The following is a 25,259-nucleotide window of genomic DNA, read 5'->3' on the forward strand; positions in this document are numbered from 1 at the left end:
TGACAGAGGTTACTGTTCCTAATTTGTTTTTGGCTGGAAGAAAACACGGAGCGTTCCAAGCCAATTCTATGTGCTGAAGCGAATGGTCACTGTGAAGAGTAGGTATGATTTTGAATTTTTTAACATGTGCCAGCAGGGGAAGAGAGACAGCAGTATAGTCAATTGTAGTTGCAGATTTTGCACTATGATGAGTAAAGCTAGGCGGGACATTATCTTTCACCCTGCCGTTTAGCACCCTCATACTCAGATGTTCTAAGGCCTCGACCAATTGCTTGCCCCTTATATCCAGTTTCATCTGTATTGATGGTAACTGTGGTAGCACTGACCAAATTGCGTTTTCTGCTGCCAATTGCTCATCCGGTTCTGGAGTATATATCAGGTTGCTGTTAAAGTCGCCTGTTACTAAGATGTCCCATGCTGGATTAGCGCACCGTATCTCTTCTATCTTTTGTAGTAACTTCTCGAAGAGAAGTACTCTGCGATGTTTCCGCGGATGGGCGTAGACATTAAAGATAATTAGTGGAGCGTGACGATTGAAACTAAAATTGATTTGTATTGCCTGTAAGTCCGTTGATGAGAAGGCCAGCTGTTCTGTTGTGACCTGAAGTGCCGTAGAGATGTATGTGGCTAGACCACCGCTTGCCCTGCCTGATTTGTTAGATTTTTCAGCTCCAATGTGGTGTAGAGAATAACCTCCTAGTTCTATCGGGTCTACCAGCCATGTTTCTTGCAGCACTATTATCGAGTAGTTGCAACTGGACATTACTGTAAATCCTTCTGTAATAATTGCTTTTGATCCCGCAATGTTCCAGGAGATAATAGTAACGGTCGGCCTTTGATCTGTATCTGGTGCATTACGTATGGTGGGTCAATTACTTCTCCTTGAATTTAGGGTACGTGCCATCCATCTCCATTCGTCTTGTGCTCCATTCCCTACAATTAGGGGGTCAATAGAGGTATTTGAATCTTTTTCCCCCCATTTGGATTGACGCTGTTCCGCTTCCCCGACGTCCGGGCCCCATCCGCGCTTGCGGGCCTGTGATTCCGTTTTTTGAATTGGTTCATTTTTCAGATTTAACAATAGGGGAAAAGGATAACGTGGGCTGGTTTGTTGTGATAGCCGTATACCCCAGATTTCAAACTGTTGCTTAACTGCCATAATTAAAGCAGCGATTTTGCTTGTTCTCCACATAGTCAGAGTTTGTTCCCGGTCATTCTGAGTGCCGTTGGAGAGGAATTTCAGTGATATTAAATCTGGGGACATAATTTTCTTAGTTGAAGGAAGCTCTGGCAAAAGCCTCAGAATGTTGCCCCTGTTCGGGCTACCTTGTTGGCCGCGTGAGTCATAATCTGGCGTTAGAATGACCTGCCTTGATTCCCTATCATTTTCAATAACATGACTATATTGGGAATGCTCTATAATTCTGTGTGGCATAGGCCTGTTCCGTTGACCATCCTCCGACTTGTTTCTACTTGGGGCCCTTTTGAGCGTGTCTGGTTGTTTGCTTAAAAAGGCTTTGTTTTCAAGGTCTGTTGCGGCTATTTGAGTATTTTGAATTGTTACTTTTGTCTTTATTCGTCCATCATGATGAGTAGTTGCGATCTCCCTAGAAGGATATTTGAGATTTAGGGTCGGTGACAGGTGTATTTCTCTGGTGCGAGGATTGAGTCTGGACTGCGAGTCGTCTGCTAAAGGAGTAAATTTATTGTTCTTTGTGCCTGCGGGGATAACTATAACCTGCCCCGCATTGACCTTGGCGGACGATCTTTGCCTGGAAGATATTTTGAGACTCGACAAGATGCCCTGGGTCTTGTCCGGAAGGGTTATTGTAGATAGTGAGGAAGTGGCTTGTGCGACAGCTGCATAGGAGGGTGGCTCTGGTGGAATCTTCACTGGTAATTGGGCATCTAAATGGATTTCAGATTTATCCTTGTAGATGCAATTTCCTGCCCTTAGGTCTCCCTGACACGGAGCTGCCAACCTCGTGGCCAATGCGTGCCCGTTCAATTGGTCTTGGGATGTTGGGTGTGGCATGTTATATTTGAGCGACATTGGCGAGTCAGCAGGTAGATGTTCTCCAGTGAATTGTTGTTCTGGACTGGTGACTACCCCCTCCCTTATGGCTTTGAAGTTATTTGAGATTTGCATGCTGCTTGCGGTTCCTAAAGCTCGATTTTGTGGTTGCCTAAGCGTTGAAAATATGGGATACAGATTGTCATTAATAGCTTTGGCACATGTTTGTTTCCTTGCCTTTCTTGCTCGCTTTTTTTGTCTCTTTGATAGGGGTTTCAGTGCTGGAGCTGGCTGTTCAATTATACTCTCCAAATTGTTAGACGCTGTTAGTTCCGACTGCGAAGATCTATCTGATCCGTCTGTGACCATTGGGTTAATGCACTGAATGTTTGCATCTTTTTTTGCTGGGCAGCTTACCCCCAAGGCTGGTGTCTTTTCAGATGTATCTTGGTTCCTGGAGATGGCCTCATTGGTTTTCCCTGCTTTAACTTCCTGCAGAATCTCTACTAAGACTTGTGGTAACGTACACAGTTTATCTAATATTGGGCCACAATTAGAAGGAAGGTGCTGGAGGTTGGAATTTTGTTCAGTTGGACGAATGGCCAGTGAATCCAGTTTGTGATTGATGCCAGCTATGCATGTGGCCATTACCTTCATTAAATCCATTTGTAAGTCTAATTTATCTGATTTTATGTTAAGAACCACTGTTGAAGTATGTAGAGCATTCAGCAATGAGGTGTGTAGTCGTGTTGGATCTCCCATTTCACAAGTAGGGTGGCCTGCATGAGCGGGATTTTTGAATAGAATTTCCCTGTTATTGGACTCTGAGGGGATATTTTTGGAAGGTGAAGCAATCGAATTGCTTTTTACCATTAATTCCTCAAGTGATTGTATTTTGGACATCTCGCTAGAAAGTTCAATAATCGGGATAAAAGTTATTTCTTGTTGATGCGTAGTAATACTGTTTTTAATGCTTTCTACCACCAGTGGATAGCTCGACTGCTGGTCCTTAGGATTCACTAGATCAAAAGTTTTTAAGTCCAGCGCTTCTCCCAGGTATTTGTTATTTGTTAAAGAGAGCGACTGTAACCAGGAATCTTCCAACCCTGTAATTACTTCGGAACCAATGACCAGTCTCTCATTTTTCCCCTGGGTGTTGAAATTTGACCGCGGGATTGGGGTTGATTGTTGGTGGGTTTTCACATACCCAGTGTCATTATGTACCTCTGTCGCATTACCCGTAGAGATTGGAAGCTCGGAGTTACTTGGGTTGCCCGTTAAAACCTGTAGATGCGCACCTGGAGAAGTTTCCCGATCCTGGGCATGTACCTGAGCCATAGTCACGATTCTACCTGCTTGCGAATTTTTGTGCGCTATTGGGCTACTTAAGTAACTGAAGTTGATTTGTTGCCCTTGGAGCAGGGGATCACTAAGCTCTTCAGGAGCTTTGGCCTTTGATGTTTCCTGACAGGGGAGGGCTACCCCTAATTGTTGGGTTGGGTTTGTTAACAGCCTGGGCCCCTGCTGCCCCGTGATGAGAGGTTGTGCCTGGGGACCACCTTCAATAACCAGTCATCAAGGAAGGTGAGCCATAAACACCACCATCAACTCTGTAAAAATCCAAGGCACACAGGTGAGGCTGAAGGGTAGAACTATGAAATGGAAATAGTCCAACCCCACCACAAATCGATGGTAACATCATTGAAAATGCAGAACAGGTATACATGCCCTGTAAGGCCAAGGCTACAAACCAATCTCCCTGATCGAGGGTGGAAAGAACCTGGGGCAACTTGAATATCTCCATCTGCAGAGGAGATCCTAGATTGGTCTGAGCCCTCCATCTTTTTTTAAGAACCCAGAAATAGTCGGAGTAATACACCTCACTTTCTGAGACCACCATCCACTGATGTGATAAAATGGCACATCAGCTGAATAGGAAAAAAATAATTTTTCCCACTCCTGGCCTACCATGGCCATGGAAGGAGAAGTGATAGCTGGCTGGCAGTAGTTGGGGTAAGTGATAGAGAAGTCTGCTGTTCTTGGGATGTGGATGACCCCTAGGCCTAATATGTTGTCTTCTGCAATGTAAGGGCTGTGTTGGCTGCCTCACAAGTTGCTAGGGCTGTCTTTGACTGTAGCCGAAATCCAGCATGCTCTAACTTTCTAGTACTACTGGTAAAACTGAGAAGGCAGAGAAGTCAGACCAAGGAGCATGCCATATCACATCTGTCTTTGACACGCTCCAACATCAAATCAATCTTTTCACCAAAATGCCTGGAGCCATCAAATGTGATAGCCTTGCTCTCTGGAGAGAAGTGTAATGTCATTGTGATACTCTTTGAGGATAAGGATGGCACTTTTAAGAATTGTCCTCATAGGTGTATTGTTTTAAAGCTAAAAATCAATAAAGAAATGATAAAAATAACACACAACACAAGAAACATCAAGGTCCAGGATATCCTCGACCCACTGCTCAAGATAATCAACTCTTGCCTTAACTTTGTGAAGACCAGCCTTGTTAGTGACCATTCTTGTTCTTTTCTCATTTCCTGAACTATGACCCTTAGGGAAACTTTCTCTTGATCTTGCCCCTCCCTAGTTTGCACCTTCTCCACTCATTTGTTGAAGAACATGTGTGTTGTTGTCCTTTAGTTAGAGTGCCGGATCTAGACACTGTTGGCCCTCACGTACTTTCTCTTATGATTTATTATGGCTTGGCATTCTCTATTCCACAGTCATCATTGTAGAGGTAACTCCTCTGAATAGAGGTAGCACTCTTCTCCTGATAGAATAAGTGTACCGCATGGCCCTTGAGTGAGTTTGTTATCTGTGACTAAGGGTTTTCTAAATGCAACTCAGTTCAGTGCCACTGTGTTGCTTCCGAGGTAGACACTTTCTCTCATTGAAGAAAATTAGTAATCTGTTTCAAATGTGTTCAATGCACCATTCAAGCCATTCAAGTCTTCATATCGTGTTTTTTTTTACCTCTGGGTTACGTTGTGGAATGTCACATGAGTAGATTTCCGCCTCTGACCAACAGAGATTCAGAAATGCACCATCTTTACTGAGTCACATGTCAGAAACCCTTAAACCTCCTCCGTGCACCCAAAGTTTAAGTGTCCCTGGGCCTGATTTATAGTTTGGCAGAAAAAGTATTCTGGTGCAATGGTGACAGAGTACACTCCAATAAAATTAAGCGAGAGCAGTTCTTCAACGACACTTTATATTCTCCCTATGGGGGCCTATCAAGCCTCTAATGTGGAGGCTGGGTTTGTTTGCCTCTTATGTCCCAGGCTCTACAGATTGGGTCAAGTAAAACACCTTCAGCACTTGACTCTTGGTAGTAGGGTAGGCCAGCAGTCAGAGGCTTCTTAGGGAGGTAGTATGGGGGTGCTTCAAGCAGAGAACTCAATAATCACTCAGCAGCCGCTGATTGTCCAGCCCAGTGCTTGCCTTTTGTAAAAAGAAAGAACTTAGAAAATGTAATACTACACACTACAATATACAGCCACTATGCAGGTACGCATACATCACTGGCACAAAGAACCTGTATCCTGTGATCAGTAAGCCCTCATATCCACCCTCCACTCTAGCTCCTAATCTTGAGTTTGAGTCTGTTATGTGCAGGTATCAGATGCAGAAGAAGTGCAAACCCCACCCCCCACCCCCCTCACTTAAGTTTGTGCACTCAGTTAGTCATCTCAGTCTCAAATATACTTATGTCTCACTAATGTGAAGCTCCGTGGAAGCTCCATTTCTAGACTTGGTCAGACATGCAATAAGTCTTGCGCTTGGCAGTCAGAATGTCTCCTGCGCCAATCATATCAACACAGACTGGTAGCAATCCTCGTGCTAACATGCTGGCAGATGAAAACTTTGCTCTCGCATGCAGGGAGCTACTATTTAAAGCAGCTCCCTGCATGCAGGAACAATGCCAGCTTCTACAGAAGATGGAAGTTGGTGGGACTGCAGGGCCCCGCAGTCCCCATTGGATTCACTGAGTGCCTGGGGCATCCTTGCAAATATGGACAGGCCTTGGAAGATGGGGTCCCCGGGCTGAATTGGCCTAAGGAGGGGGGCCACGTGTCCCCTCTTCCTTTTGAAAAAAAAATATTTGTCCCTCTATAAATATTTTTTAAATAGCCCTAGGGAGGTAGTGGTCCCTTGGTCCCGGGGGAGATCAGCACGTTTCCCCACATATAGTTTCAAACAACAATGTGGCTATTTGGATCATTGCGGACTATTCCATTCGGATGGTGCATTTAAATGTATTTTATTGTCTGATAATTAATGTTTTTGATTTCTATGGGTGTGGCCACAGCGATCAGCTGATGCTCAAACTGTTATAAAAGATTTGCAGGTCTTTTCTTTACATATGCAGCAGCGGAATTCCACTCAGACAAGGGATAGGCCTTTGCCTCTAAGGCTTACCGGGACACCATGGGCACCCTGGGTGTTGCTGTGCATTTTTCCTCCCTATCATCCTGAGGGAAATTCAATAATGGAAAGGAAGAACATGACTTAAAGCAGTCCTTAACAGCTAGAGTATTAGGTTCAGGTCATAGTTGGATCCATCACCTGTATGGAGTACATAGAGCTTTAAATAATATGCGTAGAAGATCTTTGGGTGGTCGGACCCCTTATGAGGTCCTTTTTGGGGTTTAAATGAAATGTATGCTCCAGATCTTGATAACCTAGGCACAGTGGCAGCTGATACATTCTCATTGATTTGGCCAGTCCTCCACAGTAGGCCACAAAGGTATCTGAGTAGTTCCTTATCTCAACTCCCTACCCTGCAAGAAATCCTTCTACATGCATTAAGCAGTCCTAATATTTTCTCTCTCCGGCTGGGTTCTTCTGATTCTGAACATGCACTTGTGCCTGTTACTAGTGCTAATATAGGATACATTTCTGATGTGGGTTTATAATCTTACTCTGCTGCTCTTGGCAATTAAATGATATATTCTTAAACACCTTTGAAGGTATCTACTGGCTCACCATTGCCTCGTGGGGTTCCTGCTTTTGCAGAAACTGCCTCTGGTTACTTTACCTACACTGATGATTTGTCTTCAGATTCTACACAAACATTCTTGCATGGTGCATATGGTTTTGGTTGAAAAAAACATCTGATTCCTCCATTGTCCTACCTTTGGATTTTTCTTTCATTGTTTTACCCTTTTCATCTGGAATGGATTTGCTACAGAATTGTTTCTGCTGTTGAATGAACACTATCTCCCAGATCATTCTACTCCAGAACTGGTAGCTGGAGTACTTACAACTCATTCTTCCTCACATAAGGTCTGAAGAGACTTGTCCCTTGTGAACATTACTGCATTTCCTTTCCATGATGGTATTATTTGGGATAAAATACCCTGTTATATTTTTGGTCCCACAGAAACTTTACAAATTCTATAAGTTTTTAGGGTCTAGCGTGCAAGCACTCTAGTCTGCTTTTATCTCTCTGTGAGCTTTTAACCACGCCCACGGCACACCCATCAGTTTTGTTGGTTTATGTGCTTGCCTTTTAAAATTCACTTGATTTCATTAGTGAAAGGCATGCATATGTCATGCCTTTTCCAGTGTTTAGCCCTCCTCGAGTGCACCGACCAACTATTGAAAACATATGAGCCTCCATGTTTTCTGCATGGCTTCTGAAGTACTTTTTCTTTTCATTTCCTAAGCAGCGCGATCTCGCTGGGCATTAGTCGACCTCTTTGCATGACATCGACCTTGTTACATGGATAATTGCATAACTGCTGATAGGTTTGACAGTGAGCGAACTTCTGTTTCCTTTTCTGCCTCTCCTTCACAATTCACGCTCATGCTGTGGCGCTTTAAATCGTCTGGCTTATGTGAAACTGTTTTACTTTTCATTTTCAATTTATGTGGCAAGAAAAGTCTGGTTAGGACTTTACAATGCTAATAGCTCTAAGACGAGCAAATGTGAGACCCATTGCATTGCAAATGCTTGTTAAGATTACTATGGACGATTTAATCATACCAGGATCCATCTCTGATGAATGGAATGTTGCAACCATTTCAACTATGCTATCTGGAATAAAATCTTATCCAGTATTCAAAAATTTGCATTTGTATTTGAATCCTACAAACTAGCAAACTATGGGGAAATGTTTTACTACCATCATTATGGATATCACTGTTAACACAGTCCTATTACATCACGTGCTGTTTTTAACTAGATGCAGTAGGAACACTGCCTAACACAACCTATAGGGAGTCCCCAACAATATCTGAAAAAGTTCTGGTGATGTTCCCACAGCCCCAGTTTTGGTTTGTTATAGGCTTACTCCATAGATCTTCAAACTGTGGAGGATGCCCCCCTGGGGGGCCCTGGATGTTTTCCCAGGGGGCGCAAATGGGTTTCCAATTACATGTAAATGAAGATAGCCTGGAAACATGAAAGGCTTGTTTCTAGGTTTTCCTCATTTACATGCAGCAGTTAAAGTCCATAAAAAAGGTGTGAAAACGGTACTACTGAGTGGCATGGGGTAGGGTCAGTGAGTGTGAAGTCGGGGTCAAAGACATGGCTAAAAAGAATAAAAAAGCAGTATTTTATTGTTTTGTTTTTACATTCGGGGAACTGCATATAAAAACATGCAAACGCCTCAAATTAAAAATAAAAGCAAGTTTAAGTAATCAAAGGGAAATACGCTCTTTTACCTTATGAAACCTCAGTTGGCTAATGTGATAACGGCAGATGTCTTTGTGTGTGACCGGCGAGTCACAGAATTAAATCCTGATTGGTCCCAGTCTGTGACAAAAAGCACTGTGAATGTCATTATTTTAAAATTGAATTACACTGTATAAAACAGGCTGCTGAAAAATACTGTTTAAGATAAAAATAAGTGCTTTAAAAATATACATTTTAGTGATAAGTATTCAGACTATATCTAATGTAATATGTATCCATTAAAAGGGTGCACTCCTCTTAACAGACAAAAAGAAGAATAAATATTTGTCGCCATGAAGCTGAGAGACTCCATTAATGAAAAGCTACACTAACTCCGAAGCAGCCTTTATATGTGGTGATTAATCATTGCACACATTTCCATTTCTTTCAGGTACGTTGGTGAAAAGGCATGTTTCTTCTTTAGTTTTCTACTATCTGAGGCACAGCACAGGTGTCCTCCTCCTCCAACACCCTCTGTGAGTGGACACTGGACCCCAGTTATGGCAGTCTTACTATGAAAAAGAACATCGGGTCATTTACCTTGCTGGCATTAGGGCCTAGGTTACCATTGTAGTCCACAGAACAGGGTACAAGCAACAGGTTGGGGAGGATTAATGTGCTGTTTTGTTATTTTTTACACAAAGCGAAAGATAGCCTGCTTTGGACATCTGGACTAGAAGTGATGCACCTGTTGAGTGGGCACAGTAGACAGCCTGCTTCGCAGAGCTCTAGGTCAGTGTATCCCAGCCTTTTGACTTCTGTAGACCCCCACTTTATCATTACTGGAAGCCGGGGACCCTGGCCTAAACATTGTCAATGATTTGAAACACAAGACAATACACAAAAAATACAGAAACACGGATTCTTCAAACACATACACAAACAATAACACATTTTATTTAATTTGCAGACAAATATAAATAGGAAAAAAAAACTTGAATTTCAATAGGAAGGTTAGAGCTTTTCTAAATTCAATTTAAGCCACAACACATAGGGCCTGATTCTTACCTTGGCGGACGGCGGAGAGGCGGCGGTCGGACCGCGAACAGACCGGCGGTCCAAAAAATGGCATTCTGACCGCGGCGGTCACCGCCGCGATCGACCGCCACTTCCCCACTCCGACCGCCACGGCGGTCATGACCGACGGGCTGGAGTTCGCACACTCCGGCCCGGCGGTCGACCCAAGACCGCCAACCGTATCATGACCCTGCTTACCGCCGCGGTTTTTGGCGGTCGGGAACCGCCATGCGAGCCATGGCGGTAGGCACTATCGGGGCCAGGGAATTCCTTCCCTGGCACTGATAGGGGTCTCCCCCACCCCCCACTGCCCCCCACGAGTCCTCCCCCCACACCCTCCACCCCCCTGCCACCCCCCAGAGGTGGTACGAACCCCCTGCCCCCCCCACCCCGACATGCACATACACGCACCCCGACATGCACGCACCCCCAACATGCACATATGCACACCCCCTACACACACACATACACAACGGGGGCACATACCCGCACACATACATGCCGACATGCGCACCCGCCGAACTACACACATTGCCCAAAGGCACAGCAGCACCCCCTGCCCGCATGCACGCACTCACACACCCCCTCTACACACCCCCATGCACGCACACATCACACAACACCCCCCCACCCCCTCCCCTCACGGACGATCAACTTACCTTGTGCGTTGGTCCTCCGGGAGGCGACGGGAGCCATAGGGACGTGACCGCCAACAGAAGACCGCCAACAGAAGACCGCCACACAGAAATGTGGGTCGTAATTCTGTGGGTGGTGTTCTGCTGGCGTGGCGGTGGAGGTTGACCAGTCTCCACTTTCCCGCCGACCGCCAGTGTGGCTGCTGGCGGTATTCCGGCGGAACGCTCCCAGCGGTCGGAATACGCGCAGCGGCATACCGCCGCGGTCGGCGGTCTTTACCGCGGCGGTAACTCGGCGGTCTTGCGAAAAGACCGCCAAGGTCAGAATCAGGCCCATAGTCCATGCTGTACTGTGTTTGGTACACCTGGACTCCTCCCACGAATCAATCTGAGGATACTAATTACATTTTTAGCCTCCAATTTCAAATTCCTTGACATTTACAGTTCATTTTAAAATGTTCAATTGCAAATTTAGCCACTTTATGTATGTACACTTCATTAATCTGTTATTATTATTTAATATTCTAAGTAGTCACAGAACCCCTGACTAGGTTTTGAGGACCCCTAGGGGTCCCCGGAACGCAGGTTCAGAACCACTGCTCTAGGTATCATTGGTGCTGCAGCTGCATTAGAGGCCTAGGGCATTCTTGCTCTACCAGTGTTTCTGTGAGCCTTGGAGCAGTTGCCCAAGGGAGGGGAAAAATCCTCTTTTTTTCTTTCAGAAAGAGACTGGACTTGTTTCAAGATTGAAGTGATGGTCAGACATGGTGAGGAAGGAGTAAAAGAAGAAGAGATAGACTGCTTCTGAGAGCTACAGCCATCCTTAGTGCAGCAGGTGGATGGCGTTGGGGTTCACCGCACCCTAATTATGGGCAGTCGTGTTTTTGGTATATTCTGTTCTTCTTTTATGAGTCCCACATTTAGGGGGTTATTCCAACTTTGGAGGAAGTGGTAATCCGTCCCAAAAGTGACGGTAAAGTGACGGATATACCACCAGCCGTATTACGAGTCCATTATATCCTATGGAACTCGTAATACGGCTGGTGGTAAATCCGTCACATTTGGGACGGATTACCACCTCCTCCAAAGTTGGAATAACCCCCTTAGTGTCGATTATGAGCTACAGAAAAAAACACCCTTAAATGATCTCATGATCCCCGCCCCCTGTGATCATCCTTCCCCCTACCCCTCCCCAAATCCTTGCCATATCGTTTTGAAAGGGGGACGCCACTTCAAAACATTTTGCTTGGGGGGGCTCAGAGTGAAATAGTTTGAAGACATCTGGCTTATGCCTACCCAAGCACCAAAAAATATGCTGACACTAACAAAATTGATTTATTCAGATTCTTTAATATCCAAATTGACCATACTGGGTTATGATTACTGGAAAAACAATATTGATCTAAAATCAATTTGAGGTACACAACACTGGCAGGTCCAGGGCATTATGCTTTATGTGGGGCTTGCTTGATCCCTCGAGAAATTATATTTTTAAAACAAAACAGTACAACAGACTACGGCCCTCATTCTGACCTTGGCGGTCTTTTCGCAAGACCGCTGAGTTACCGCCGCGGTGAAGACCGCCGACCGCGGCGGTGTGCCGCTGTGCGCATTCTGACCGCTGGGAGCGTTCCGCCGGAAAACCGCCAGCAGCCACACTGGCGGTCGGCGGGAAAGTGGAGACTGGTCAACCTCCACCGCCACGCCAGCAGAACACCGCCCACAGAATTACGACCCACATTTCTGTGTGGCGGTCTTCTGTTGGCGGTCTTCTGTTGGCGGTCACGTCCCTATGGCTCCCGTCGCCTCCCGGAGGACCAACGCACAAGGTAAGTTGATCGTCCGTGAGGGGAGGGGGTGGGGGGGTGTTGTGTGATGTGGGCGTGCATGGGGGTGTGCGTGTGAGTGTGTAGAGTGGGTGTGTGAGTGCGTGTATGCGGGCGGGGGGTGCTGCTGTGTCTATGGGTAATGTGTGCTGTTCGGCAGGTGCGCATGTCGGCATGTATGTGTGCGGGTATGTGTCCCCGTTGTGTATGTGTGTGTAGGGGGCGTGTATATGTGCATGTTGGGGGTGTGTGCATGTCGGGGTACATGTATGTGCATGTCGGGGTGGGGGTGGGGAGGGGGTTCGTACCACCTCTGGGGGGTGGCAGGGGGGTGGAGGGTGTGGGGGGAGGACTCGGGTGGGTAGTGGGGGGTGGGGGAGACCCCTATCAGTGCCAGGGAAGGAATTCCCTGGCCCCGATAGTGCTTACCGCCATGGTTCGCACGGCGGTTCCCGCCCGCAAGAAACCGCGGCGGTAGGCAGGGTCATAATACCCTTGGCGGTCTTGGGACGACCGCCGGGCCGGAGTGCGCAAACTCCAGCCCCGCGGTCATGACCGCCGCGGCGGTCGGAGTGGAGAAGTAGCGGTCGGTCGCGGCGGGGACCGCCGCGGTCAGAATGCCATTTTTAATACCGCCGGTCTGTTCGCGGTCCGACCGCCGTCTCTCCGCCGACCGCCAGGGTCAGAATGAGGGCCGTCGTGTTTTGGATTAGCTAATATTAAAAATATAAATACACCTTGCATTCCATATGTTGCATGGTTTGGTAAATGGCAACAGTATATCAATCTCACTTTCTGGTTCTGATGGGTGATTCTTGTGGCCTGTTGACAGTAATGACTGCAATTCAGTCACTCACTTCTTTATTGAATCAAAAGTGACCATAAAAGCACACATTAAAAACAGTATCACAATGTACAGTAAAGCAGTAAAACAAATAGTACAAGTACTCAAGTTGATAGAGGTGTTGGAATACAGTGTGACAAGCTAACTGTGTGTGATCCATTCAACAAAATGGCTACTTATGTGGGTGGCACAATCAGTGCTGCAGGCCCACTACTGGCATTTAATTTACAGGCCCTGGCCACCTCTAGTGCACTTTAGCAGGGTCTTATAAGTAAATCAAATATGCCAATTCGGGATAAACCAGTGTTACCATGTTTAAGGGGGTGAGCATATGCACTTTAGCACTGGTTAGCAGTGGTAAAGTGTGCAGAATCCAAAAACCAGCAAAAACAGATTCAGGAAAGTGGAGGGAGGCAGGCAAAAAGTTGGGGGATGACCTCCCTAAGGCTGTCAGGTCTAACAATGCCATATTAAGGGACCTTTCAATTCTGCAATCTTTACCTCCTCTTTAGCGTGAGCACCAATACTACCAGGTATGTTAAAAAGGTTGATTATACCAAGATCTTGGAAGGCTTGCTTGACATGAGCAAGCCGTGGAATTGCAACCATGTTATCTAAAATAGGGCATACCTCAAATACCAAACAGGAAAAGCTAGTCTCAGGTGTGGAACACAGTTTCAGCCACAATATCAAGGGAGCCATTCTCACTTAGTCCTCCAAATTGCTCAAGCCCAATTATAGGTGTGCACTATAACTTGCTGTGGTTTTCAGGATGGTGGGCATCCTAGACAAAAATTTATTTTCGAGAGAGGGCAAGTTGTCTGGGCTGGCATAGCCCAAGACCCCGCACCCTAGGTCCCCACTGAAAGGCATTTACACTTGTACAGCAGGATCATTTCTCTAATTGGCTTGTAGCCTAACTTTTTCGTGAAGCAAAAATCACTTTGAATGCCCCACAAACTTCTGAGCTCTCTTGGTAATTATCCTGTCCCATTTCAAGTTGACATAAAAAAAATGCATAAATAATTAGTTTGATACCTTGGCAATGGGCGTCCATATGTGTATTTTCCCGATTGAGTATTCTTTGGGCCACATATTTCAAAATAAAAGATTTCTGATGGTTAACCTTTAAATTGATATTTCACATGAAATCATTAAAAGAGTCTAGCGGTTCCTGAAAACTATTGGCTGTACCAACGATGAGGACCGCGTTGCCCCCATAAAGAACAGGAAGCAGGCGAGATCCAATTTTGGGAACATCCTTAATAGTTAGGGCTAGCGCTGAATCAAGGACATTATTAAAAATAAGAATAAAAACAGGGCTAGAATACATCCCTGCCTTACCACTCATGTAGCCAATGTCCATTGGGTCCAGTCTCCATTTTGAGTATAACGCACTTTCATAGATGTCTCAGTGCAGGCGTTTAAGGTGATCTCGTAGGGGGGCCTCAATTCCTGTCAGATCCATCAGTTCCCAAAGCTTTCCCCTATTGACGAAGTCAAAAGCACAGGAGAGGTCCATAAAGGCCAGATGCAAGGCGTGTGTCCTGGCTTTGTCATATTTCCCTGTTATCAAAGTTCAACAGTGCCAAGCCCCAGCCTAAATCCATATTGCACCTCTGGAAAAAAGGAATGCACATCAGCCCAATCTTTCAGCTTGCCTAAAATTACCCACCCTAATACTTTGATGGATGAATACAGTAATGAGATGGGGTGGTAACAAGCCAGTAGATTCCTATCTCCTTTTTAAAAAATTGTCACAATAATGGACTTCCTCCAAGATTGAATAGGGCCTCCCCTTATTCCAGCATTGTAGGAGGCTGGACTGGCTTGTAGTGAGTACCAAGAGGTACTTGCACCTTGCACCAGGCCCAGGTATCCCTGATTAGTGTATAGGGTGTCTAGCAGCTTAGGCTGATAGATAATGGTAGCCTAGCAGAGCAGCTTAGGCTGAACTAGGAGACGAGTGAAGCTCCTACTATACCACTGGTGTCATATGCACAATATCATAAGAAAACACGATACACAGATATACTAAAAATAAAGGTACTTTATTTTTATGACAATATGCCAAAGTATCTCAGTGAGTACCCTCAGTATGAGGATAGCAAATATACACAAGATATATGTACACAATAGCAAAAATATGTAGTATAGTATTAGAAAACAGTGCAAACAATGTATAGTTACAATAGGATGCAATGGGGACACATAGGGATAGGGGCAACACAAACCATATACTCCAAAAGTGGAATGCGAACCACGAATGGACCCCAAACCTATGTGACCTTGTAGAGGGTCGCTGGGACTGTAAGAAAACAGTGAGGGTTAGAAAAATAGCCCACCCCAAGACCCTGAAAAGTGAGTGCAAAGTGCACTAAAGTTCCCCAAAGAGCACAGAAGTCGTGATAGGGGAATTCTGCAGGAAAGACCAACACCAGCAATGCAACAACGATGGATTTCCAGACTAGAGTACCTGTGGAACAAGGGGACCAAGTCCAAAGGTCACGATCAAGTCGAGAGTGGGCAGATGCCCAGGAAATGCCAGCTGTGGGTGCAAAGAAGCTGCTACTAGGCAGTAGAAGCTGAGGATTCTGCAAGAACGACAAGGGCTAGAAACTTCCCCTTTGGAGGATGGATGTCCCACATTGAGAAGAGTCGTGCAGAAGTGTTTTCCTGAAGAAAGACCGCCAACAAGCCTTGCTAGCTGCAAATCGTGCTGTTAGGGTTTTTGGATGCTGCTGTGGTCCAGGAGGGACCAGGATGTCGCCAATTGCGTCAGGGGACAGAGGGGGCGTCCAGCAGGACAAGGAGCCCTCTCAGAAGCAAGCAGCACCCAGAGAAGTGCCAGAACAGGCACTACGAAGTGGAGTGAAACGGTGCTCACCCGAAGTTGCACAAGAGAGTCCCACGCCGCCGGAGGACAACTCAGGAGGTCGTGTAATGCAGGTTAGAGTGCCGTGGACCCAGGCTTGGATGTGCACAAAGGATTTCCGCCGGAAGTGCACAGAGGCCGGAGTAGCTGCAAAAGACACGGTTCCCAGCAATGCAGTCTGGCGTGGGGAAGCAAGGACTTACCTCCACCAAACTTGGACTGAAGAGTCACTGGACTGTGTGAGTCACTTGGACAGAGTTGCTGGATTCAAGGGACCTTGCTCGTCGTGCTGAGAGGAGACCCAGGGGACCGGTGATGCAGTTCTTTGGTGCCTGCGGTTGCAGGGGGACGATTCCGTCGACCCACGGGAGATTTCTTCGGAGCTTCTAGTGCAGAGAGGAGGCAGACTACCCCCACAGCATACACCACCAGGAAAACAGTCGAGAAGGCGGCAGGATCAGCGTTACAGAGTTGCAGTAGTCGTCTTCGCTACTTTGTTGCAGTTTTGCAGGCTTCCAGCGTGGTCAGCAGTCGATTCCTTGGCAGAAGGTGAAGAGAGAGATGCAGAGGAACTCTGATGAGCTCTTGCATTCGTTATCTAAAGAATTCCCCAAAGCAGAGACACTAAATAGCCAGAAAAGAGGGTTTGGCTACCTAGGAGAGAGGATAGGCTAGGAACACCTGAAGGAGCCTTTCAGAAGGAGTCTCTGACATCACCTTCTGGCCCTGGCCACTCAGAGCAGTCCAGTGTGCCAGCAGCACCTCTGTTTCCAAGATGGCAGAGGTCTGGAGCACACTGGGGGAGCTCTGGGCACCTCCCAGGGGAGGTGCAGGTCAGGGGAGTGGTCACTCCCCTTTCCTTTGTACAGTTTCACGCCAGAGCAGGGCTGAGGGGTCCCTGAACCGGTGTAGACTGGCTTATGCAGAAATAGGCACCATCTGTGCCCATGAAAGCATTTCCAGAGGCTGGGGGGAGGCTACTCCTCCCCTGCCTTAACACCTTTTTTCCAAAGGGAGAGGGTGTAACACCCTCTCTCTGAGGAAGTCCTTTGTTCTGCCATCCTGGGCCAAGCCTGGCTGGACCCCAGGAGGGCAGAAACCTGTCTGAGGCTTTGGCAGCAGCAGCAGCTGCAGTGAAACCCCTGAAAAGGCAGTTTGGCAGTACCAGGGTCTGTGCTACAGACCAGTGGGATCATGGAATTGTGCCAACTATGCCAGGATGGCATAGAGGGGGCAATTCCATGATCATAGACATGTTACATGGCCATATTCGGAGTTACCATTGTGAAGCTACACATAGGTAGTGACCAATATGTAGTGCACACGTGTAATGGTGTCCCCGCACTCACAAAGTCCGGGGAATTTGCCCTGAACAATGTGGGGACACCTTGGCTAGTGCCAGGGTGCCCACACACTAAGTAACTTTGCACCTAACCTTTACCAGGTAAAGGTTAGACATATAGGTGACTTATAAGTTACTTAAGTGCAGTGGTAAATGGCTGTGAAATAACGTGGACGTTATTTCACTCAGGCTGCAGTGGCAGGCCTGTGTAAGAATAGTCAGAGCTCCCTATGGGTGGCAAAAGAAATGCTGCAGCCCATAGGGATCTCCTGGAACCCCAATACCCTGGGTACCTCAGTACCATATACTAGGGAATTATAAGGGTGTTCCAGTATGCCAATGTGAATTGGTGAAATTGGTCACTAGCCTGTTAGTGACAGTTTGGAAAGAAATGAGAGAGCATAACCACTGAGGTTCTGGTTAGCAGAGCCTCAGTGAGACAGTTAGGCATCACACAGGGAACACATACATATAGGTCACAAACTTATGAGCACTGGGGTCCTGGCTAGCAGGGTCCCAGTGACACATAACAAACATACTGAAAACATAGGGTTTTCACTATGAACACTGGGCCCTGGCTGGCAGGATCACAGTGAGACAGTGAAAACACCCTGACATACACTCACAAACAGGCCAAAAGTGGGGGTAACAAGGTTAGAAAGAGGCTACTTTCTCACAAGCATGAAGTACATTTGTTATTACGAGTTGTCCAGAATGTGGGATTATGCTTAAATAGATCAATCGGGACCCCATCGGGCCTTGTGCTTTCCCAGCCGGGCATCATAAAATGACTTTAATAACATCTGCTACCTCAATGGTGTTGTCAAACTGGGGCTTGTCCAGTGAGGGAGAAAATAAAGGGTCTGGTGTTGAAGGCTGTTCAAGCACTAAATTATCTGGATCAAAGATATTAGAAAAATAGAGGACCCAGTCATTCGCCAGAATGTGGCATTCTGTACCCGGGTTCAAACATTCAGAAAAAAAGAAATGGTTTACAATATACCAAAATGCTCTACTATCTCTAACTCGAACAGACACTTCCAAGTCTTTCCAAGCATGATTCGAATTTCTGACCTATTTTTTTTTTCTAGAGCCCTGTTATATTCATTTCTAGATTTCCAAGTAGCAATTATATTGGGAGGAATCATATCAGTAGCCTTTTTTTTGTAAAAGAACTAAAGGCAGTTTTATGATGTTGCCTACTAGAGATATGGCATTATTATGTCACTTCTGACTGATTACATGATGATAACCACTTGTACTCACTAGAAGTGTCAGACATGACAATGAAATGTCACTCATCGACAATGCTTAATTTGTGCATGATGTTTCTGGTGAGGAGCACTGGCACTTATTTTCTAGGGCCGGCACTTATTTTTCTGCCTCAAGCATTTATTTACTGTGAGCAAAAGACACATATGGGAAAGATGGAGGAAGAGAAAAATGAAAAACCATCACAAAGTGGAAAAGCAGAAAGCTGCAAGGATGAGTTGAAGGGGCAGAGAGTTGCTTTAAATGGATTGAAGATGCCCAAGATGGCTTCAGGATTACGCTGCCTCAGCATTCCGTTTTCGCACGTTTATTTGCAGCAACCACATGTTTAGGAGGAGGGCTTTGTACACCGGCACGTTTTTATTTACAAATTAAGCACTGCTCATAGACACACTTTAAATAATGGAAATGTCGCACATAAGCATAGTGAAAACTTGCCTGCCATGTGAGTGCACACTTAAAATAGAAAATATAAGCAGAAATCACCTTAACTCATTTTCACGGTAGCATCCAATGAATGAGAAATCTTTGTGTGGGTCAAACTCGATGGTTCTGTCTTATGAATTTACTGGGACTACAATCTACTTCTTTCTTTGCTTTATAAGTGAACCTGTGTAGGGAGGGAGGGAGGAGGACAACAAAGCAGCAGACAAATTCAAAACTTGATTTGGGGAATGTTCTTTGAGGATACAGAGCCCTATTAAAGAATTACACACAGAAACAGGAACATTGAAAAACACAGCCCAGTTTAATTGCAGCATCTGTCTACATTTTCATATACTTAATTAAAAAAGAAATCGTCATTTCCAATTCACTCCCGGAGCCTGGATGCGGAACTTCTGTCAGCGGCCACCAGAGGGCGCTCCTCAGCTGCAGATGAAATCAATTGAGCACAATGTATGAAAGGGAGAAGAGTTTCCTTTCCTGGGTCAGCTGTGGCAGAGACAGCACCAGCAGTGGAGGTTGATCACTTCCGGCCTCTCCTTGTGGGCACAGACTGCTGAAGAGGAAGGACCCTGTCTGTCTGTACAGTTAAGTTCATCTTTAGACTCTCACACACACTTCTCCCCGCAGACCCCAAATCTGCACCCGTCCCAACCCACTCCCACGAAGCTGAGAGAGCCTGGAAATGTCTGCACACGTTTCTGCTCAGGTAGGAGATTGTCAACACCTTCTGCTTTGTTTGTAGAAATAGACAGAATAATCCTGAGGAAATCTCTACCAGGAGCAGGGCTGAGGTGGGCTCTTCTACCCAGGGACCTCTAGAGCGGACTTCCTTCCGGCCATGGGGAGTTTTTTGGTCATCGTTTGTGTTAAAGAGGGGGGATCTGTGCACTGCAATGCATCTTAGTGTACTATGAGGAATCTGTGTACATTGCACTGCATCTTATTGCACTATAAGAATCTGTGCACGCTGCACTGCATCTACTGTACTATGAGGAATCTGTGCACATTGCACTGCATCGTACTGCACTATGAGGAATATGTGCACTGTACCTTATTGCACTGCATCGTACTGCACTATGACAAATATGTGCACAATGCACTGCATTTTACTGCAATGTAATGGAATTTGTGCCACTGAGCTGTATCTTATTGCACTATGAGGAATCTGTGCACACCATACTGCATCATACTGCACTGTAAATAATCTGTGCACTCTGCACTGCATCTCACTGCACTATAAAGAATGTGCACACGGCACTGTGAGACATCTGTACACACTTGTCGGAATGTGGCCTCTTTCTAGCAGGGTTACCCCCACTTTTGGCCTGTTTGTGACTATGTCTACTGGGATCCTGCTATTAAGAACCCCAATAGTTATGCTCTCTCCCTTAAATTATGGTTATAGGATACTGGTAATCCAGTATTCCACCCACAATTGGCATACTGGTGCCCCTTTATAAGTCCCTAGTATATGATACCTAGGTACCAAGGGCATTGGGGTTCCTATGGGCTGCAGCATTTCTTTTGCCACTCATAGAGAGCCCATGCAAAGGCTTCTACAGGACTGCCGTCGCTTACATCCTTTCACTGCCATTTACACTGTACCAGGTCACTTATAAGTCACCCCTGTTGCAGGCCTTCCAGCCCTGAAGGCAGGGTACAGAGTACCTTTGTGTGAGGGCACCCCTGCACTAGCAGAGGTGCCCCCACAACCTCCAGGACCATTTTCCCAGACTTCATGAGTGCGGGATGGCATTTTACGCTTGTACTGGACGTAGGTCACTACCTGTGTCCAACTGCATAATGGTAACTCCAAACATAGGCATTTTTGGTATGAAATATGTTGGAATCATACCCAAAGGCCTTTGCAAGCATTAGTTGTATGATTCCATGCACTAAGGGGGCTCCTTAGGGGACCCCCAGTATTGCCATTGCAGCCTCCTGAGGTTTTCCAGGCAGCCCCAGCTGCCGCCACCTTTCAGACAGGTTTCTGCCCTCCTGTTCCTTGAGCAGCTCAAGCCCAGGAAGGCAGAACAAAGGATTTCCTTTGGGAGAGGGGTGTTACACCCTCTCCCTTTGGAAATAGGTGTCACAGGCTTTGGGAGCCATATCCTCCCCAAGACTCTAGAAATGCTTTGATGAGCACAGATCGTGCCCTCCTTGCATAATCCAGTCTACATCGGTTCAGGGACCCCCAGTCCCTGCTCTGGCACGAAACTGGTCAAAGGAAAGGGGAGTGACCACTCCCCAGTCCATCACCACCCCAGGGATGGTGCTCAGAGCTCCTGACCAATCCTCCTTTCAGGGCTATTTAGGGTACCCCTCTTGAGTGGTTCTTTCGATTCGGATTGCAAGACTCCAGTGGGAATCCTCTGCATCTTTTACTTCACCTTCCTACAGAAGAAACTGCATCTGGACCCTTCAGGGAACTCTACAACTGCAACAAAGAAGCAAAGACGAATTCTGCAACATTGTATGTTCAGCTCCTGCCAGCAACTGCAACTGTTTCCTGGTTGTGCATCCTCAGAGGACAGCCTGTCTTCAGCCTGCACCAGAAGAACCAAGGAATTTCCCTTGGAGTGAAGGAGTCACACTCCTGCTTCAGCCGGCACCCCTCTATAGCGACGACCGGTGAAGTGGGTCCCGTCTCCTGACGAAGTGTGTGGATTCACCATCACAGGTGGTGGACTGAAGTGGTCCTGATGGTCCTCACGTCCTACTGTCCAACTTTGATGGAGGTAAGAGCTTGCCTCCCCACGCAAGACAGTACCTCAGTGCACCGCGTATTTTGCAGTTCCCAAGGCTTGTTGGCATCCTTCCATGAAGTTGTTTGTGCATCATGCAGCTCCAGCCCCCAGCACTCTCTCCTGCGACGCCCAGCTTTCTGCGTGGTTCTCCGGCGGCGTGGGACCCTTTGTTGTAGTGCTGCGTGGGCCTCCTGAACGTCTCCGCCTTGTTTGTCTTCCGGCCTTTGTTTTACCTATCCCCCACCTTAACCCTGAGACCTGGGGACTGTGACCTGGTCAGGTGGGTACATGGTCCATGGGACAGTTCTATACTCTGTGGTTATGGTCAATCAATCAATCAATCAATCAGGGAATTTGTTAAGCGCACTACTCAACTGTGAGGGTCTCAAGGCACTGAGGGGTTGCTACTGCTTGAACACTCATGTCTTGAGATCTCTCCTGAAGGTAAGGAGGTCCTTTGTCTGACGCAGGTGGGTGGGGAAAGTGTTCCACGTCTTGGCGGTGAGGTGCGAGAATGATCTGCCGCCGGTAGTTGTTCTGTGGGAGTGTGGGAAGGTGGCGAGGGCAAGGTCAGCGGAGTCGGAGTGTAGAAGGAGAGCCATCTGTTGAGGTATTCTGGTCCGGTGTTATGCAGTGCCTTGTGAGCGTGGATGAGGAGTTTGAAGGTGATTCTCTTGTTGATGGGGAGCCAATGCAGGTCTCTCAGGTGGGCTGTGATGTGGCAGTTGCGAGGGATGTCCAGGATGAGGCGTGCAGAGGTGTTCTGGATGCTTTGCAGTCTTTTCTGGAGTTTGGCCGTGGTTCCTGCATAGAGGGCATTTCTGTAGTCCAGTTTGCTGCTTACGAGGGCTTGGGTGACTGTTCTTCTGGTTTCAGTGGGGATCCATTTGTAGATCTTCCGAAGCATGCGGAGGGTGTTGAAGCAGGAGGAGGAGATGGCGTTGACTTGCTGGGCCATAGATAGTGAAGAGTCCAGGATGAATCCCAGGTTGCGTGCATGGTCGGTGGGTGTCGGTGCGGTTCCCAGTGTGGCAGGCCACCAGGAGCCAACAGCTTCTCCAAAACAGGATTCTAAATTAAAAGAGCATGAAGTGGATATGAAAATAAACTAAATTGCCATTACATCAAAAGAATCTGATGGAAAACAAAGACCCTTGTCTAGGATCCAAGGACATAAGTGGTCTTGTTGCATTTTAATAGACAGCAGAACCTTAACCTCTGGATGATGATCTAGACTGTGACCTGAGCTCGACAATGGGCCAGAAGATTCATACAGACCATTGGGAAGGTAGTGTCTGGGAGATAGGAGCAAAGCCTTTAGTGAAAACCTCCAACAACAGTGATAGCTGCTACGTCAAACAAAAAGATTAAATACATACCAATAAAAATATTGAAAATAACAATGTATAGCCTTACTGTGTCATGTTTTTTTTTCTTCTTTTTTTGCTATGCTTTGTAAAGTTAATGTCAACATATGGTAACGAAGACCTGTGCTGTTACGTTGTTATTGCCTGCTAAGATATTGATGTTGAGTACTATTTGACGTACAAGACCTCATGAGAAGTGAAGATGACAATTGACCTTTTTTTCATTACTGTTTTTTTCTTGCACATTTGTAATCATTCTAAAGTCCTAAATAATACAAAAAGGTAAAAAAGTGGGCAGCAGATAAACCAACTTTCAAATGCTTCACCAAATTCCACATGTACGTTACTGCATTGCTACTTGAATGGAGGGGGAGAATGTGCACAAAGATGTAGATTACACGTGTCACAGACACTGGGATGAACATGATTATTGCTTTAAAGGCAACAAATTCATGATTGACTGGTCAAGAGCAGATTGATAATTTGGATAAATGCTGGATCTTGGCTGGAGAGTAGCAGGTAAAAGGAACAGGACTAAGCAGTGTTTGACCTTAAAAGACACCAACAACCAGGAAAAACTGGAATAGAACAAGTCTAGCGGAGAAGACTGTGGATCCAGCAGATCCTGTGTTTACTGTGGTGCTCAGTTTCAGTTCTAACAGCCTCCCAGCCATGACAACAAAATAGTGTTCTAGTTGTTTTCAGAACATATCAAACAAGGTCAAGATTTAGAATAAGACACAGATTGTCGGACCAGGAGCAAGGTTAAAGCAGTTTTAATCATGCAGCACAGAACATCTCTATGCAATAATAAACGTGGAAGCAGGTAAACTTAAACACAAACTTAGAAAACATAGTTAATAGAAACGAGACTTTGTTTTCTAAAGAAACGAGACACATGGCTCACCACTTAGTAGTTTGGACATGTTGAGACAAATACACAGATGTCACCAATGCCCACAGCACAAACAACTACTCCCCAGAACAAGTACATTCCAGAAAGGGACACTGGGGCACTGAGCAAATCTGACCATTTGGGATTTGGCAGCCATGAAGATGTTGAATTAAATAAGATAGAAAATGAAAGAACATGAGTTAATGGGGATTTTTCTTCCAAGAAAAGACTGGGTTATCTTCGGGAATCATTCACTTCAGTTAAGCATAAAATAGTTCTAAGAAGAACCATGCTTAATTTTAGAAGATGTGCAATATATTTACCACAGCTTTACAGGAAAACACCAAACAACAGATGTAAGCATTAGCAACAATGAAAGAACGAAAGTTGAAGTGCTAACAGAGCATGTCCCACCACTTACAGAAGAAAGTGGTTCTTTGACTGAACCTAGAGAGGCTAGTGGTGAGGGAACATTATACAACTTTGGATTCTGTCACTTTAATGTTTAAAATTGCTCAGTCATACTTTCCATTGAAAAGCAGGACCAGGCAATGCCTTGGCAATTCAGTTACACACAGGCTTGTTAAAGTGCAATATATATATACATATGTGCCTTGTGAGAGCTCCTTGGCCATAATTTTTTCAAATAAACGTCAGAAGTTCTATTTGCTTTCCCCTACGAAGCAGCGCAAGCTGGCTGTTTGCAAGCTGGCTGTTTGCATAAAGATCTTGACACTTGACACCATGGTGGGGTGAGGGTGACTAGGTGGCAGGTGTAGGGCAAATTGGGGCATAGGGTGTTTGAAAGCAGCACACCATTTTCTTATCCACAATGCTCTGCAAACCTCCAACCTTGCCTGAAATCATGAATTTTCTCTACATTTCTGTGATGGAAACTTCCGGAATCTGTATGAAGCCACAAAATTCCTACCACCTAGCATTGCCCCATCTGTATTGATAACAATTCTGCCCCACTCGTGTGGGTGCCCAAAGCAGAGTCAGCCTAAAAAAGTATGAAACAAAACTGCTCTTTTAGACCCGCTTTGGTTCCCCCTCATATTCTACATGTTTTTGGACCTTCCCTGTCACAGGCACTAGGCCTACCCATACAAGTGAGTTACCATTTTATCAGAAGTCTTAGGGGAATATGCTAAGTGGAATAAAGTTTGTGACTCCTCTCACATTCCAGAACTTTGAATGACTCAAATGTGAGGAAAATATGTTTTTAGACACATTGGCCCTCATTCTGACCTTGGCGGGCGGCGGAGGCCGCCCGCCAAAGTCCCG

The 25,259-nt window shown here is 46.1% G+C and overlaps 1 protein-coding gene and 1 pseudogene across 1 annotated transcript in view; one reads left to right on the forward strand and one right to left on the reverse strand.

The window, feature by feature from the left end:
- LOC138260798 (zinc finger protein 271-like) overlaps positions 1 to 25,259 on the reverse strand; it is a 236,718-nt pseudogene that overhangs the window by 51,206 nt on the left and 160,253 nt on the right.
- The window catches only part of LOC138260522 (zinc finger protein 436-like), a 65,783-nt gene continuing 59,991 nt past the window's right edge, over positions 19,468 to 25,259 (forward strand). The window contains exon 1 of the mRNA XM_069209163.1: positions 19,468 to 19,669. The gene's annotated coding sequence lies outside the window, so the exon portion shown is untranslated. The remainder of the gene's footprint in view (positions 19,670 to 25,259) is intronic.

The sequence above is a fragment of the Pleurodeles waltl genome, chromosome 1_1, assembly GCF_031143425.1.
Source record: "Pleurodeles waltl isolate 20211129_DDA chromosome 1_1, aPleWal1.hap1.20221129, whole genome shotgun sequence".
NCBI lineage: Eukaryota > Metazoa > Chordata > Amphibia > Caudata > Salamandridae > Pleurodeles > Pleurodeles waltl.